The 16329-nt window shown below is 48.3% G+C and overlaps 1 protein-coding gene across 5 annotated transcripts in view; it reads left to right on the plus strand.

The window, feature by feature from the left end:
* Positions 1 to 16329, plus strand: part of RPTOR (regulatory associated protein of MTOR complex 1) — a 445897-nt gene that overhangs the window by 304980 nt on the left and 124588 nt on the right. The gene's annotated exons all lie outside the window — the stretch shown is intronic.

Genomic DNA, 16329 nt, shown 5'->3' on the forward strand with positions numbered 1-16329 from the left:
GGGGCGCCACTGCCCCGTCCCTGTCATGGCGATGGCAGATCTGCGGAGATTAGAAGCAGAAGTTCTCTCATGGTGTTCTCTTCATTGGCTCCCATCCACCCTGTTTGCCAGAACACATTTCCCCTCTTCTTCCAGAAGAGTGAGTCTCTCCCCAGTTGGTTTTGCAGAGCTTGTCACCAGCCCCTGCTCAGGTCTACTGGGGCAGCTACAGGGTTGGCTCAGAATGAAGCAGCCACCGCCCCGCCCCTGCTGTGCAGGCCCCTCCCCACTGGAGCTTCAGTTCCCTGACCCTTCAGACTACCGCGTGCTCATGCTTCATGGAGGGGAGTTCTGGTCCTGGCCTGTGTCTTCAGAAATCCCAGTCGTAAAAACAGCATTCCCGTTGTTCTCAGCTGAGCTGAAGGACGCCCATCCTGTGATTGTCAGGGGAAAGGGGTTTCCAGCCCCAGCAGAGAGTGGGAAGGAGCAAGACCTCCTCCTCTCCAGCCCGTCTGCCTCCCAGTGCATGAATTCATTTGTTGGACTTTATTGTTTTCTCATCATTTCGTTTGATAGACATCTCAGGCGAAGGTGTTTGAAATATTTAAAATGAAGTAAGCCAAGGGGAGGGAAAGCATAAATACTAAGTGATGGTTCAACGGTAGAGATGGGCAGGAGGTCCGGCCAGGCACCCTGGGTCCAGGGGGGCAGACTGTGGCTACTGCACTAGTCAAGCCTACACAGCTTACACCAGGCGCTGTGGGTCCGAGGGACAGACCTGTGGCTACTGCGCTGGCCGAGCCTATGCGGCTGACGCCAGGCGTCCTGGGTCCAGGGGACAGACCTGTGGCTACTCCACTGGCTGAGCCTGTGCGGCTGACACCAGGCACCTGGGGTCCAGGCGACAGATCTGTGGCTACTGCACTGGCTGAGCCTGTGCGGCTGACACCAGGCACCTGGGGTCCAGGGGACAGACCTGTGGCTACTGCGCTGGCTGAGCCTGTGCGGCTGACGCCAGGCACCTAGGGTCCAGGGGACAGACCTGTGGCTACTGCACTGGCTGAGCCTGTGCGGCTGACGCCAGGCACCTGGGGTCCAGGGGACAGACCTGTGGCTACTCCACTGGCTGAGCCTGTGCGGCTGACGCCAGGCACCTGGGGTCCAGGGGACAGACCTGTGGCTACTGCACTGGCTGAGCCTGTGCGGCTGACGCCAGGCACCTGGGGTCCAGGGGACAAACCTGTGGCTACTGCACTGGCTGAGCCTGTGAGGCTGACACCAGGCACCTGGGGTCCAGGGGACAGATCTGTGGCTACTCCACTGGCTGAGCCTGTGCGGCTGACACCAGGCACCTGGGGTCCAGGGGACAGACCTGTGGCTACTGCGCTGGCTGAGGAGGTGGCCACGCTGTGGCCTGTCTGCTGAGGCTGGAACACATCTTTACTCTGTACAGACTGTTTTGGGGTTTTTTAGGATTTTGTTTTTTTATCACCACGTGGCCAAAGGAACATTATGTGCTTTGGATTTTTTTCCTTTTTTTTAAACTCAAATCCCAAGTATATCTCTTGCATACTCTTCTGGCAGTCTACCTGGAAGCAAAGAAGCCATTTTGCTAGTTACTCCACCTTGTAGAAATGAGTACTTAAAGTGCAGATAACTCACAGTAAACTTGGATTTAGTAAAAGAACAGTGAGTTTGAGAGCCCAGGGGGGAAATGTGCTAAAATGAAACGGATTGTATGCTGAAAGAAAGAAAAATCTAATTTTCTAATTAAATACACATTGTGAGAAAAAGAAAACCTTTTGGTTTTTTTCTGGTGGACAAGTTGCTATAGTTAAGAAATCCCTCCAAGCATCACAAGGTGAAAATGGAAATCCTGCATCTGAAAAAGAATTAGGAAGTATATTCATTATCTAAAGGAGCCTTGGTGGTGCAGTGCTTAAACACTCAGCTGCTAACCAAAAGAACGGCGGTTCGAACCTACGAGCAGCTCCTTGGGGAGAAAGACGTGGCGATTTGCTTCTGTAAAAATTATAACCTTGGAAACCCTGTGGGGCAGTTCTGCTCTGTCCTGTAGGGTCACTAAGAGTCGAAATCGACTCAACGGCAGCAGGTTTGGTTTTTTTATTATTCATTATCTAAGGATCCTTCATGGTGTAATGGGTAAGTGCTCAGCTACTAATTGAAAGGTTGGTGGTTCAAACCCACCTGGTGGCCCCATGGGAGAAAGACCTGGTGATCTGCCCCTGTAAAGATTACAGCCTAATAATCCTTATGATACAATTCTACTCCGTCACTCGGAGTCACTGTGAGTCAAAAATTGACTCGAGGGCACCTAACAACAGCAATTTATTATCTATTGCCAAGTGACAATATTATGACACACTTACTGGCTTAAACTAATGTACATTTTGGCTGTGATTACCGTGGGTCAGGAGTCTGGGCACAGCTGGGCTGGGTCGTCTGCTCAGGATCTTACCAAGTACAAGGCCATCCATAGGCCCTTGCCATGCAGACCCCCCAACATGGCCTCCTACTTCCTCAGAACCAGCAAGGAAGCTAGAGACTGCAGCAAGGGGGTGCCACAGTCCTGTGAAATGTGACCACATAATTACATACGCCCATCACGCACAGCTTGTCACTCTGTGATGTTTTGTTGGTTACAGCCAAGTCACAGCCCTGCCCACACTCAGGGGAGGAGTCCCACCAGGAGATAGGGTCATGGAACCACCAGCCATAAGAGTCTCCCTGCTGTAAGGAGCATCTTGCAGGCGATCCCAGAAGCAGCTCCAAGTGCTCATTTGATGTTCTCAAGGCAGAACATCAGCTGGGAAGGCAGTGGGGCCACTGGGCAAACGGAGTGCACTGGGTAAGGGGAGAGAGAGAGGAAACAGTGGAACCTAAAAAATGACCTGCCTTGTCTTTACTGAGGCAAAGTTGTGGTTGTTAGAAGCAGACAAGTCATTGTAAGTATCCACAAGTGCCTGCTGTGTATCGGGTAGAAAGAAGACAGGGAGAATGAGAACAAAATGGTGGTGGTGCTCTTGCCAGGGCAATGGAATTGCTGCGGTCGCTTTCCATTATAAAAACCAAAACAACCAAACCCACTGCCGTTGAGTTGATTCCAACTCATAGCAAACCTATAGGACAGAGTAGAACTGCCCTATAGGATTTCCCAGACTGTAATCTTTACGGAAACAGATTACCAGATCTATCTCCTGCAGAGCAGCTGGTGGGTTCAAACCGCCCACCTTTTGGTTAGCACCCCAGTGCTTAACCACTATACCACCAGGACTCCTTCTCTATTGTAAAAATTGGTAGATATTACTTTTGTAATTAAAAGTCCACGTATAGGTTTTCTAAGCCTTTGAAACACTAAGAGCTATTTTTAAAAATCAAGTCATGATGAAGACATTATTCGTCATAAATACAAAACTGAAGACAACCACAAAGAGGTCTAACAATTCCATAACTCAAAATAAAAACCAAGAAAAACATAACGACTCAGCAAACAAATTCGACTACTGTGAAAATGAGGAACACACAATTTACAAAGAAAAACGTCTCAGCACAAAAAAGTAAGTGGAAAAATGAAATTGTCAACAACACACACAAAAAGGCAACAAAATGACAGCACTAAACACATTCTTATCTATAATTACACTGAATGTAAATGGACTAAATGCACCAGTAAAGGGACAGAGTCTTCGACTGGATGAAGAAACTCGATCCGTCTATATGGTGCCTACAAGAGACACACCTTAGACTTAGAGACACAAACAAACCAAAACCCAAAGGATGGAAAAAAATTTTTCAAGCAAACAACAATCAAAAGAGCAGGAGTAGCAATATTAATTTCTGACAAAATAGACTTCAGCATTAAATCCACCACAAAGGATAAAGAAGGGCACTACATAATGATTAAAGGGACAATTGACCAGGAAGATATAACCATATTAAATATTTATGCGCCCAGTGACAGGGCTCCAAGATACACAAAACAAACTTTAACAGAACTGAAAGGTGAGATAGATACCTCCACAATTATAGTAGGAGACTTCAACACACCACTTTCGGAGAAGAATAGGACTTCCGGTAAGAAGCTCAATAGAGACACGGAAGACCAAATTGCTACAATCAACCAACTTGACCTCATAGACCTATACAGAACACTCCACCCAACAGCTGCAAAATATACTTTTTTTTCTAGTGCACATGGAACATTCTCTAGGATAGATCACATATTAGGTCATAAAACAAACCTTTGCAGAATCTAAAACATCGAAATATTACAAAGCATCTTCTCAGACCACAAGGCCATAAAAGTGGAACTCAATAACAGAAAAATCAGGGAAAAGAAATCAAATACTTGGAAACTGAACGATACCCTGCTCGAAAAAGACTGGGTTATAGAAGACATTAAGGAGGGACTAAAAAAATTCATAGAATGCAACGAGAATGAAAACACTTCCTATCAAAACCTCTGGGACACAGCAAAAGCAGTGCTCAGAGGTCAATTTATATCGATAAATGCACACATACAAAAAGAAGAAAGAGCCAAAATCAGAGAATTGTCCCTACAACTTGAACAAATAGAAAGCGAGCAACAAAAGAATCCCTCAGGCAGCAGAAGAAAACAAATAATAAAAATTAGAGCTGAACTAAATGAAATAGAGAACAGAAAAACAATTGAAAGAATTAACAAAGTCAAAAGCTGGTTCTTTGAAAAAATTAACAAAATTGATAAACCATTGACCAGACTGACTAAAGAAATACAGGAAAGGAAACAAATAACCCGAATAAGAGACGAGATAGGCCATATCACAACAGACCCAACTGCAATTAAAAGAATCATATCAGATTATTACAAAAAAAAATTGTACTCTAACAAATTTGCAAACCTAGAAGAAATGGATGAATTCCTAGAGAAACAAAACTGAAGACAAGCAGAAGAAATAAGAGAGCGCCTCTTTCCATGACATGTGGAGCTCATAGAGCTCCCTAGGGTTTAGTGCCTGGACTTGATGTCATTTGATAGCTTTAGGGTAATGTGGTAAGCGCTCATTAAAATCCCAAGTTGAAAAGTATTTACAATTGGATTTCATGCTATATTTGACACATACACCAAAGGGAATTATCACTATTAAAATACTAAGTTGCAGGGAGGGTTTAATTTAACAAATAGTTGCACACCGCTGTGTACAAGGCACTGGGCTTTGTAGGCCTTGTAAAGAACACAAGAAGCTATCCTAGAAAGCATTAAATAATGCTGGATATTTATTAAGGATGGAAACCCTGGTGGCTTAGTGGTTAAGAGTTTGGCTGCTAACCAAAAGGTCAGCAGTTCGAATCTACCAGGCATTCCTTGGAAACCCTGTGGAGCACTTCTATTCTGTCCTATAGGGTCACTATGAGTCGGACTCGACTTGACGGTAACAGGTTTGGGTTTTGTTTTTGGTTGATTTATTGAGGGTTGGGTACTGGGTACCTGGCCCCAAGCAGACCCCACAGCCTCTGCCTCAAGGAGCTGGGACCAGTCAAGAGACACTGTTTTAGAGCAGCCCCTAGCCTGTGTGCAGTGATGTTCTCCTCTCTGCCCCCAACACCCACAACAGAGGTGGGCTTCCATCACCTGCCCTGCCCAAGCCCAGCCCATGGGCCCCTATGACCAAAGAAACCAGAGTTTGCTGGTCAGCATCAGGAATCCCCACACCCCCACATGTCTGTCAGTTTGTCATACTGTGGGGACTTCCGTGTTGCTGTGATGCTGGAAGCTATGCCACCGGTATTCAAATACTGGCAGGGTCACCCATTGCAGACAGGTTTCAGCTGAGCTTCTAGACTAAGATTAAGAAAAAGGACCCAGCAGTCTGTTTCTGAAAAGAATTAGCCAGTGAAAACCTCATGAATAACAGCAGAACATTGTCTGATACAGTGCCAGAAGATGAGCCCCCCAGGTTGAAAGGCACTCAAAAGACGACTGGGCAAGAGTTGCCTCCTCAAAGTAGAGTTAACCTTAATGACATGGATGGAGTCAAGCTTTTGGGACCTTGACAATCATGTGGCACAATTCAAAATGAGAAGAAACAGCTGCAAACATCCATTAATAATTGGAACGTGGAATATACAAAGTATGAGTCTAGGAAAATCGGAAATTGTCAAAAATGAAATGGAACGCATAAACATCATTAGTTTTTTAGGCATTAGTGAGCTGAAATGGACTAGTATTGGTCGTTTTGAATTGGACAGTCATATGGTCTACTATGCCAAGAATGACAGCTTGAAGAGGAATGATGTTGCATTCATCCTGAAGTACGACACCGTCAGTGATAGGATAATATCCATATGCCTATGAGGAAGACCAGTCAATACAACTATTATTCAAATTTACGCACCAACTACTAAAGCTAAAGATGAAGAAATTGAAGTTTTTACCAGCTTTTGCAGTCTGAAATTGATCAAACATTCAGTCAGGATGCATTGATAATTACTAGTGATTGGAATTCTAAAGTTGGAAACAAAGAAGAAGGATCAGTAGTTGGAAAATATGGCCTTGGTGATAGAAACGATGCCAGAGATCACATGATAGAATTTTGCAAGACCAATGACTTCCTCATTGTAAATACCTTTTTCACCAACATAAACAGCAACTATACACCTGGACCTCACCAGGTGGAATACACAGGAATCAAATTGACTACATCTGTGGAAAGAGGCGATGGAAAAGCTCAACGTCATCAGTCAGAACAAGGCCAGGGGCCAACTGTGGAACAGATCATCAGTTGCTCCTATGCAAGTTCAAGTTGAAACTGGAGAAAATTAGAACAAGTCCACAAGAGCCAAAGTACGACCTTGAGTGTATCGCGTCTGAATTTAGCGACCATCCCAAGAATAAAATTTGTTGCTTTGAACACTAATGACCAAAGACCAGACAAGTTGTGGAATAACTTCAAGGACATCATACGTGAAGAAAGCAAGAGGTCATTAAAAAGACAGGAAGGAAAGAAAAGACCACAGTGGATGTCAGAAGAGACGCTAAAAGTTGGCCTTGAACGTCTAGTAGCTAAAGTGAGAGGAAGAAACGATGAAGTAAAAGAACTGAACAAAAGATTTCAAAAGGGCAGCTCAAGAAGACAAGGTAAAATATTATATTGACATGCGCAAAGAGCTGGAGATAGAAAATAAAAAATGAAGAACACCCTTGGCATTTCTCAAGCTGAAAGAACTGAAGAAAAATTCAAACTTCGAGTTGCAATACTGAAGTATTCTGTGGGAAAATATTAATGATGCAGGAAGCATCAAAAGAAGATGAAAGAAGAACTAGATGGTGCCCGGCTACAACCAATGACTGCCCTTACAGGGAACACAACAGAGAACCCCTGAGGGAGCAGGAGAGCAGTGGGATAATTCTCATAAGACCAGACTTAATGGTCTGACTGACACTGGAAGGACCCCGGTGGTCATGGTCCCCAGACCTTCTGTTTCCCCGTGACAGGAGCCATTCCCGAAGCCAACTCTTCAGACATAGATTGGACTGGACAATGGGTTGGAGAGGGATGCTGGTGAGGAGTGAGCTTCTTGGATCAGGTGGACACTTGAGACTATGTTGGAATCTCCTGCCTGGAGGGGAGATGAGAGGGTGGAGGGGGTTAGAAGCTAGCGAAAAGGACACACAAAGAGAGAGTGAAGGGAGAGAGCAGGCTGTCTCATTAGGGAGAGAGTAATTGGGAGTATGTAGCAAGGTGTATATGGGTTTTTGTGTGAGAGACTGACTTGATTGGTAAACTTTCACTTAAAACACAATAAAAATTATTTTAAAAAGATGAAAGAAATACACAGAGTCATACCAAAAAGAATTAGTCAACATTCAGCCATTTCAAGAGGTAGCATATGATCAGGAACCTACAGTACTGAAGGAAGAAGTCCAAGCTGCACTGAAGGCATTGGTGAAAAACAAGGCTCCAGGAATTGACGGAATATCAATTGAGATGTTTCAACAAACAGATGCACTGCTGAAGTGCTCACTCATCTATGCCAAGAAATTTGGAAGACAGCTACCTGGCCAAGAGATCCATATTTATGCCTATTCCCAAGAAAGGTGATCCAACCAAATGTGGAAATTATCGAACAATATCATTATGTCTCTGGGTGTATCATTAATATCACACACAAGTAAAATTTTGCTGAAGATCATTCAAAAATGGCTGCAGCAGTATATCGACAGGGAACTGCCAGAAATTCAGGCTGATTCGGAAGAGGACGTGAAACCTGGGATATCATTGCTGATATCTGATGGATCCTCCTGGCTGCAAGCAAAGAATACCAGAAGGATGTTTACCTGTGTTTTATTGACTATGCAAAGGCACTCTACTGTGTGGATCATAACAAATTATGGATAACATTGTGAAGAATGGGAATTCCAGAACACTTAATTGTGCTCGTGAGGAACCTTTACATAGATCAAGAGGCAGTTCAGACAGAACAGGGGGATACTGATTGGTTTAAAGTCAGGAAAGGTGTGCGTCAGGGTTATATTCTCTCACCGTACCTACTCAATCTGTATGTCAAGCAAATAATACGAGAAGCTGGACTATATGAAGAACGGGGCATCGGGGTTGGAGGAAGACTCATTAACAACCTGCATTATGCAGATGACACAACCTTGCTTGCTGAAAGTGATGAGGATTTGAAGCACCTACTGATAAAGATCAGAGACCACAGCCTTCAGTATGGATTGCACCTCAACGTAAAGAAAACAAAAATCCTCACAACCGGACCAATGAGCAACATCATGATAAATGGAGAAAAGATTGAAGTTGTCACGGATTTCATTTTACTTGGATCCACAATCAACAGCCATGGAAGCAGCAGTCAAGAAATCAAAAGACGCATTGCATTGGGTAAATCTGCTGCAAAGGACCCCCTTAAAGTGTTGAAGAGCAAAGATGTCACCTTGAAGACTAAGGTGCGCCTGACGCAAGCCATGGTATTTTCAGCTGCCTCATCTGCCTGCAAAAGCTGGACAGTGAACAAGGAAGACCAAAGACAAACTGACACCTTTGAATTGTGGTGTTGTCAAAGAATATTGAATATACCATGGACTGCCAAAAGAATGAACAAATCTATCTTAGAGGAAGTACAACCAGAATGCTCCTTAGTAGCAAGGATGGTGAGGCTGCATCTTACTGGGCGTGTTGTCAGGAGGGATCAGTCCCTGGAGAAGGACATCATGCTTGGTAAAGTCCAGGGTCAGCGGAAAAGAGGGAGACCCTCAACGAGATGGGTTGACAGAGTGGTTGCAATCATGGGCTCAGACATAACAAGGGTTATGGGCATGGCTCAGAACTGGGCAGTGTTTCGTTCTGTAGTACATAGGGTTACTATGAACTGGAACCAATTCAAAGGCACCTAACAACAACATCAGGAATCCTCAGACCAGAGCTGCTTCCCTGGGTTACCTCCACATCGCCACTTGGAAATCTCCAACACCGGTTTCCCTGAGTACCAACCAGTGCTCTGGGTGCCCTGCAAACCTGTCCTCTGATGATCCAGGGAGTTACATATCTGGAGGGGACAGCTGTTCTCTGGAGCAAGCCTTTCACAGAGTCACTTAGAGCAGGTTGCAGGAGCAGTGGGCAGGTGGGCAGCACTGGGTCTGTCTGCTGCCCTCTGTCTCTGGGCCTACGAGCTCCCACCTTCCTTGCCCAGGCTGAGAAGTGTGTGTGTGTGTGTTTTTGTGTGTGTGTCTGTAGAAGTCTGTGTGTGGGTAGGAGTCTGTGTGTGTGTGTATGTGTGTATAGGAGCTAATATGTATATCTGTGTGTGTGTGTGTGTGTAGGAGCCTGTGTGTGTATGTAGGAGCCTATGTGTGTATCTGTGTGTTTATGGGTGTGTGTGTGTGTAGGAGCCTATGTGTATATCTGCGTGTGTGTGTAGGAGTGTGTGCGTAGGAGCTTATGTGTATATCTCTGTGTGTGTATGTGTGCAGGAGTGTGTGTGTGTAGGAGTGTGCATGAGCCTGTGTGCACGTGCCCTGCGCCCCTTGCTCCTGCTTGCCCTCCCCCAACCCCCATCCGTCTGAGGTGAAAATGCGGAGAAGGGCCAGGTGCCTGCAGTGGGCCGGCTAGGTCTGTGGATGCACAGCCACCCAGAGTTGGTCCCAGCCCGGGAAGGACTCCTGTGGTATGTGCATTGACCTGGTCCAGGGATGAAAGTCATAGGAAAGAGCATCCAGGACATCAAGAATGGAGGCCGGCTTCCTGACGAGGAACACGGCATGGCGGAGGGGGGATGGCGGGATGCTGTGGAGGAAGCCTTTCAGGCTTGAAGAGCTGTGTGCGAAGACTCGGAGTCCTAGGGGAGCCTCCAAGGGGGAGGGGGAGAAGGAGGGTGTCAGTTTTGCCAGAAACAAGGCACCCGGGCCGGGCACAGTGAGGGAGGGTCACTGCAGAGCCGGGGCAAAGGAGCTCTGCAGGGAGCGGGGCCAGGGAAGGGGGCTGCAGGGGCGGGGCCAGGGGTGCGCTACAGGGGGTGCAGCGGGCTTCTGGAGCCTGTGCAGGGCTTGTGAGTGAGCCTGGCCCTGAATCCTCCTGGAGTCTTTCAGCACAGGCATAGGATTGCTGGGTGGGAAGCTGTTGGGGGCGAGAACGGTCTTGGTGAGAGCCAGAAGCCAGGGCAGTGGCATGTGGTGTGGTGCGAGGAGCCAGGTTCCTGGTGGTGGAGGCTGTGCCGTCTCCAGTGTTGGGCCCTGGCTGCAACCCTCCTGCAGGTCTGCAGGCCCATGACAGATTGCCCAGTGTCGACAGGCCCGGTCCCCATGGTGGGAAGAGCAGGTCAGGGTGACCAGGCCCTTTGAGGGTGCGCTGGGCAGTGGCAGGTCTTATTCTCTCTGACGTCCTGCCAGCCCAGTACCTAGTCTGGCCTCATCCGGGGAGGCAGAGAATGTGGCCTCTCTCCCGGTGGCAGGTGCCAGCTCAGATGCTGTTCCCTTCCTTAATCCGGGAGGGGAAGGGAGTTGAGGGAAGAGTGGTGGTCTCGAGTGCAAAGGTGGAGAACAGTATGCTCAAAAAGAAGCAAAAGGTGAAACATGTTCACCTGTCATTAGGTTTTGCCAGCTGCGGCTGAGGCCTGATGTGGATGCGAGGGCTGAGCTGAGGTCTGACATGGTGGGTGCAGGGGCTGAGCTGAGGTCTGACATGGTAGATATGGGGTCTGAGCTGGGGCCCGGGCCTGACACGGTGGGCGCAGGGGCTGAGCTGAGGTCTGACATGGTGGGTACCGAGGCTGCTTCAGCTCTGCCCTGTGTAGCGTGGCTGCCATGCCAGGGAGAATGCCTGGAGCCTTCAGGGAGCTCCCTGCCGCTCCTGGTGATGGCACACTCTGAAACGATGCTGGGAACGCCTTCTCTCCCCTCATAAATAGCCTGGCGTTGGTGCCTCCCCAGGGAGCACCCAGGAAGGGTAGAAAGGAAAGCGCATCGGAATAAATCATTTGCAGTCTCATTATGGAGTCCCTGGGTGGTGATGGAGAGGTTGACGTTTTAGCGGGGGAAGAAAGGGAACAAAGTCTGACAGAAATGGAGGTTAAAACGTAAAGTCATGTTCATTACCCTGCTGCAGTTGGGTGGCTCAGGGTGAAATACTCAGCTGTTCCCTGTTGAATTTTTGATGCCGGGCCACCCTTGAGCCGTACCCCTTCCCTTTTAGTCCCAGCGTCCTGAGCCCGTGCTCCTCACGGTAATGACCTGTGTGTCTGTGCCCACACGCCCAACTCTGATTGATTGGTGCAGATGGAGACCTGCACGCCTCAGGGTTTGCCTCACACCACTCTTGGGCGCCTTCCATCATCCAAGTCTGGTTCCTGAAAACCCAGCTCTGCTTGGCGTGTGTTCTAGGTGGTGACTCATCTGAGAGGGAGCAACCCAGAAGCGCCCCCGCTCCACGCTGTGAGCAGGGGAGTCCAGCGCTCAGATGCATGGTCTCAGCCCAACCAGCTCTGCGCCCACCTGGATCTGCTTGGGGCATGCTCACAGGCCGCACCCGGGCAGCGGGAAGCGCTAACCAGATGCCGCCTCGGCTCCCGCCCACCCTGCTGCCAGTGCCGGAGCGACAGCCCACCTCCACGCTTGCTCTCATGCGTCCAGAGGACTCGCTCCCCCACTTTTCCTCAGCTGAGAATCTCAAATTAAGCCTCCATTTTGACTTTATCCTAGAAAATGCACCCAGCTGTAATCAACTGATAAAGCACCCAACAGTGAGCACATATCTCCTGGCATTACAAAGGCTGGCATACAATGTTAGCATTAATGGGACCTCTGAGGTCATCTGCTCTGACCCTTTCCCTTTGTGAAGAAAGCAAACACACAGCCGCGGAAGGTTGTGTGGCTGCCCAGCGCCCTGGGCACAAGCTCAGGCAGCCGCCCCCACTCTCCATCGCTGCCTTGCTGTGAGCCGAGCCGCCAGCAGCCCCGGGTCACTGCAGCTTTGCTCCTGTGAGACTAACCGTCTGGCACCATTGTCTCTCAGTCAGTCTCCAATGCTCTCATGCTTTCTATTCTGCCTCCTATCCTTAGCACCTTGAAAGCTTCAGGTGTGAATTTCTTTCTGTTTCATTTGGACAGCTCTGCCTCTCCAGCCTGGCCCCGGAGCAGCCACTCTAGCCCTTTTTCCTAATGACCTAAGCTCATGTCATTCCAGAGGTCTATATTGAGCCCTTGGGCACAAAGGCCACACCTGGGGTGGCCTCTTGAGCCCAGCCCCCAAGGCAAGCTGACCAGGTGGAGTGCCAGCCCTCCAGGAACAGGATGCTAACCCGAGATGATGCCGTCCCACTCTTCACATGCCCCCGGGCGCTGCAGCAGGAGCTTGTGGCTTTACTGTTTTGGAAAGGCTAAAGAATGTGCTGCAGAAGTCCTCCTTAAAGTTCTAGAAAGCGAAGATGTCACCTTGAGGACTAAGATGCACCTGACCCAAGTCATTGTATTTTCGGTCTCCTCATGTGCTTGTGAAAGCTGGACAATGAAAAAGGAAGACAGAAGAAGAATTGATGCCTTCGAACCGTGGTATTGGTGAAGAATTTTGGATATACCATCAACTGCTAGAAACAGACATCGTGTTTAGTAGAGTGGAAGACCAGCGGAAAAAGGGGGACCCTCAATGAGATGGATTGACACAAAGTGACAGCGATAAGCTCAAATGTATCAGAGGTCATGTAAATGGCGCAGGACCAGGCAGCATTTCATTTTGTTGTGCATAAGGTCACCACAAGGAGGAGCTGACTGGGCGGCAGCTATGGCAGCAACAACGAAAGAAGAGTCGGCTGGATGTGCTGAGAGAGATCCCTCTCCATTATCACCCACTTCTAGTGCTTTACGGAAACACCCCAGCCATGACCTTGCAGAACTGCCGGAGACATTTTTCATGGTTTTTCTTTCCTTGGGGTCTTGATGGGGAGCTAGGAGGGGCAGGGGGCGGTATGCTTCATAGAAGGCACAGTCCCAAGGGCACCGGCTGTGGCCTAGAGTCATCCTCATGGACCTGCTGTCCCAAAGACCTGTCCTGCCTGCTCCATGCCGTCCCGTCCCCAACTTATACTCACTCCTTCTAGCTCCTGAAATTAAAACTTATCTATTTTATTAAATCCAAGGAATCTTTATGGAGCTTAATTACAATAATTGACTCTGCTTCCGTCTTAACGAAGAGCAAATATCCCCCTCAGCGTGGCTGGGTAACCACCTGCCTGCAGCCGGGCATTTACTGAGCATACGGGAGCTAGTGGAAACCCTGGTGGTGTAGTGGTTAGGTGCTGCGGCCGCTAACCAAAGCGTCAGCAGTTCAAATCCGCCAGGCGCTCCTTGGAAACTCTATGGGGCGGTCCTACTCTGTCCTATAGGGTTGGTATGAGTCAGAATCAACTCGACAGCACTGGGTTTGGTTGGTTTTGGATGGGAGCTAGTCATTGCCTGTGCTCTGAAGATGTTTTGATTATCTCCTGATTACCTCTTAATCATCCTGGCAGGGGAAGAGTGTGTGCGTAGAGGGGCCTGGTTGGAGAAATGGCATACAGTTCATATCGCTGAGTAGTGGGAGAGGGTCTGTAAGTCCTTCTGTCCGCCCTAAACATTTACTTTTTCCTGGATTTTTACATTGTTCATTTGTTGTGGTCCTTGTTGTCGTCCTTTACTGCCCCCTTACACCCTGACGCGCCACTCCATTGGTGTAAATAAAAATAACATGGACTCCATAGGGTTTTCTAGGCTGTAATCTTTACAGGAGCAGATCAACCAGGTCTTTCTCCTGCAGAGCCACTGCGTGGATTCAAACCACCAACCTTTCACTTAACAGCTGAGTGCTTAATCATTGCACCCAAATCCAAACCCACTGCCATCAGGTCAATTCCGCCTCATAGCGACCCTATAGGACAAAGTAGAACTGCCCCATAGGGTTTCCAAGGCTGTAGATCTTTATGGAAGCAGACTGCCACACCTTTCTCCCATGGAGCAGCTGGTGGTTTCGAACCACCGACCTCTTGGTTAGCAGCTGAGCACTTAGCCACTGCGCCACCAGGGCTCCTCATTTGCTGCCTATACTACGTAAATACTACTTCTCATTCCATCTCCCCTCTCTGCCGTGATCACTTCCCTAGTAGACTTCTTAACGTACTGCTCTTGTTACTGCAAAGTGACAAGATAGCCTATTAAAAATAACAGCAGCTCCTATCGACTGCAGTCCTGGCGTTCTCTCGTGAAGGTCTCGCGCAGTCTTTAAAGTAGATATTGATCAACACGATACGAATAATGAAACTGAGGCTCGAGAAATTACAGGTGGATGCTCTTCGTACTAATTTTGTAACCTTTCTGTAAGTCTAAAAGTAGTTCAAGATAAAAAGTTTATGAAAAAGAAAAGAATGACCCAAAGTTAGTATGTTCAGGAGAAGACACGGAGGTGCTCTCTGAACCTCAGCTCACCTGCCTCCCAAGCCAAGCTCCTCACATCTCAGTCGTACTTTCAGGCCGCGTAGAAGCTACCTGGGAGAGATTAGACGCTTGCCAGAGACACTTACATAAGAGCAGCTAGATGCTCAGGGCTGTAACTCACTATTCCCCAGAATTCTATGAGAGTGTGTTTTATGAAGCAGCATAAATCATCCTGCAGCGGGTTTCTATGCCTCAGCCGGAAAATTATTTAAAAACTAGATCTGTCAGGCAGGCGCGCAGCTGGAATAATGAGGAGGCGCGGCTGCGGAACAGCAGGTGTAGAGCTGTGTGCTCCAGGCCTGGACAAGGCGAGCGCCTTGTCAAAAGATACCTGCACTATTTAAAGGTGCGTTGTAAGACTATAGATGGATGAAATGCCTGACCCAGGCTCTGCTGCCATCATGAAGATGGCCAGTTTCACTTATAAGAGAAGCTACTGCCTTTATGACCACCCATCTGGTACTCGAATGGACGGATCCAGGTGATGTGTTGCGGTGAGATGCACCACTTTTATATGGCCTTTCTTGACATGGTCTTGTAACTCCCACCAAATCAAGGGGGGTACGCAGATGAGGTGCTTGTGGCCCACCAAGGGGATTAGATAGCTTGCTAATAACACAAATAAGATACATGGTACCCTTGTTGGGGGGGTGGGACCATGCAAATAAGGTGTATGGAGCCCTAACGAGGGGACTAGTCAGTTTTGCCATTCTGCTAGGCTTAAAATGAGCCATCCCAGAGGTGGAAGTGGGGACCTCACTGCCACCAAGAAAGAGGAGCTGGGAGTAGAGCACATCCTTTGAGCCTGGGGTCCCTGCATTGAGAACCTACTAGACCCAGAGAGACAGAGAGGTAACGTTGGAGATGGCGAGAAGCAACGGCAGAGAATTGGCAGCAGCAGAGGCAGCAGAACCAGGAGACCAGCCGCAGACGGTGAGGTGGGCATCCCGGCCCATGGAGCCAGAAAGCTTGAGTGCCTTCAGTCAGGAGGCTTGCTGGTAGAATGCGGTGCCTCCAGGCACTTGGCGATGCTGGCTTGCCAACTCATGGAGTGAAAGAGCTGAGCGCCTTTGGGCTGAGGCTTACTGGCAGAGTTGGGTGCCTCTAGGCACTTATGAGTGGAGCTAAAGAGCTTTGTAACACTTGCCTGAGCAGGGCAGAGGCTGGGCTGGCCCAAGAGACCTGAGAGGCCGAGAGCTAAGAGAGAGGCCTGCCTGTGAGCATGACCAAGAAGCTGCCCTGATCAAAGAACTATATCCTGAGTGTTTCTGATCCTGAGTTGTAACCTGTTACTTCCCTAATAAACACCACAACTGTGAGTATGGCCTGTGGGTTCTCTGTGGCCACTGCAATAAATTATCAAACCCAGCAGAGAA

Source organism: Elephas maximus, chromosome 19, assembly GCF_024166365.1.
Source record: "Elephas maximus indicus isolate mEleMax1 chromosome 19, mEleMax1 primary haplotype, whole genome shotgun sequence".
Taxonomy (NCBI): domain Eukaryota; kingdom Metazoa; phylum Chordata; class Mammalia; order Proboscidea; family Elephantidae; genus Elephas; species Elephas maximus.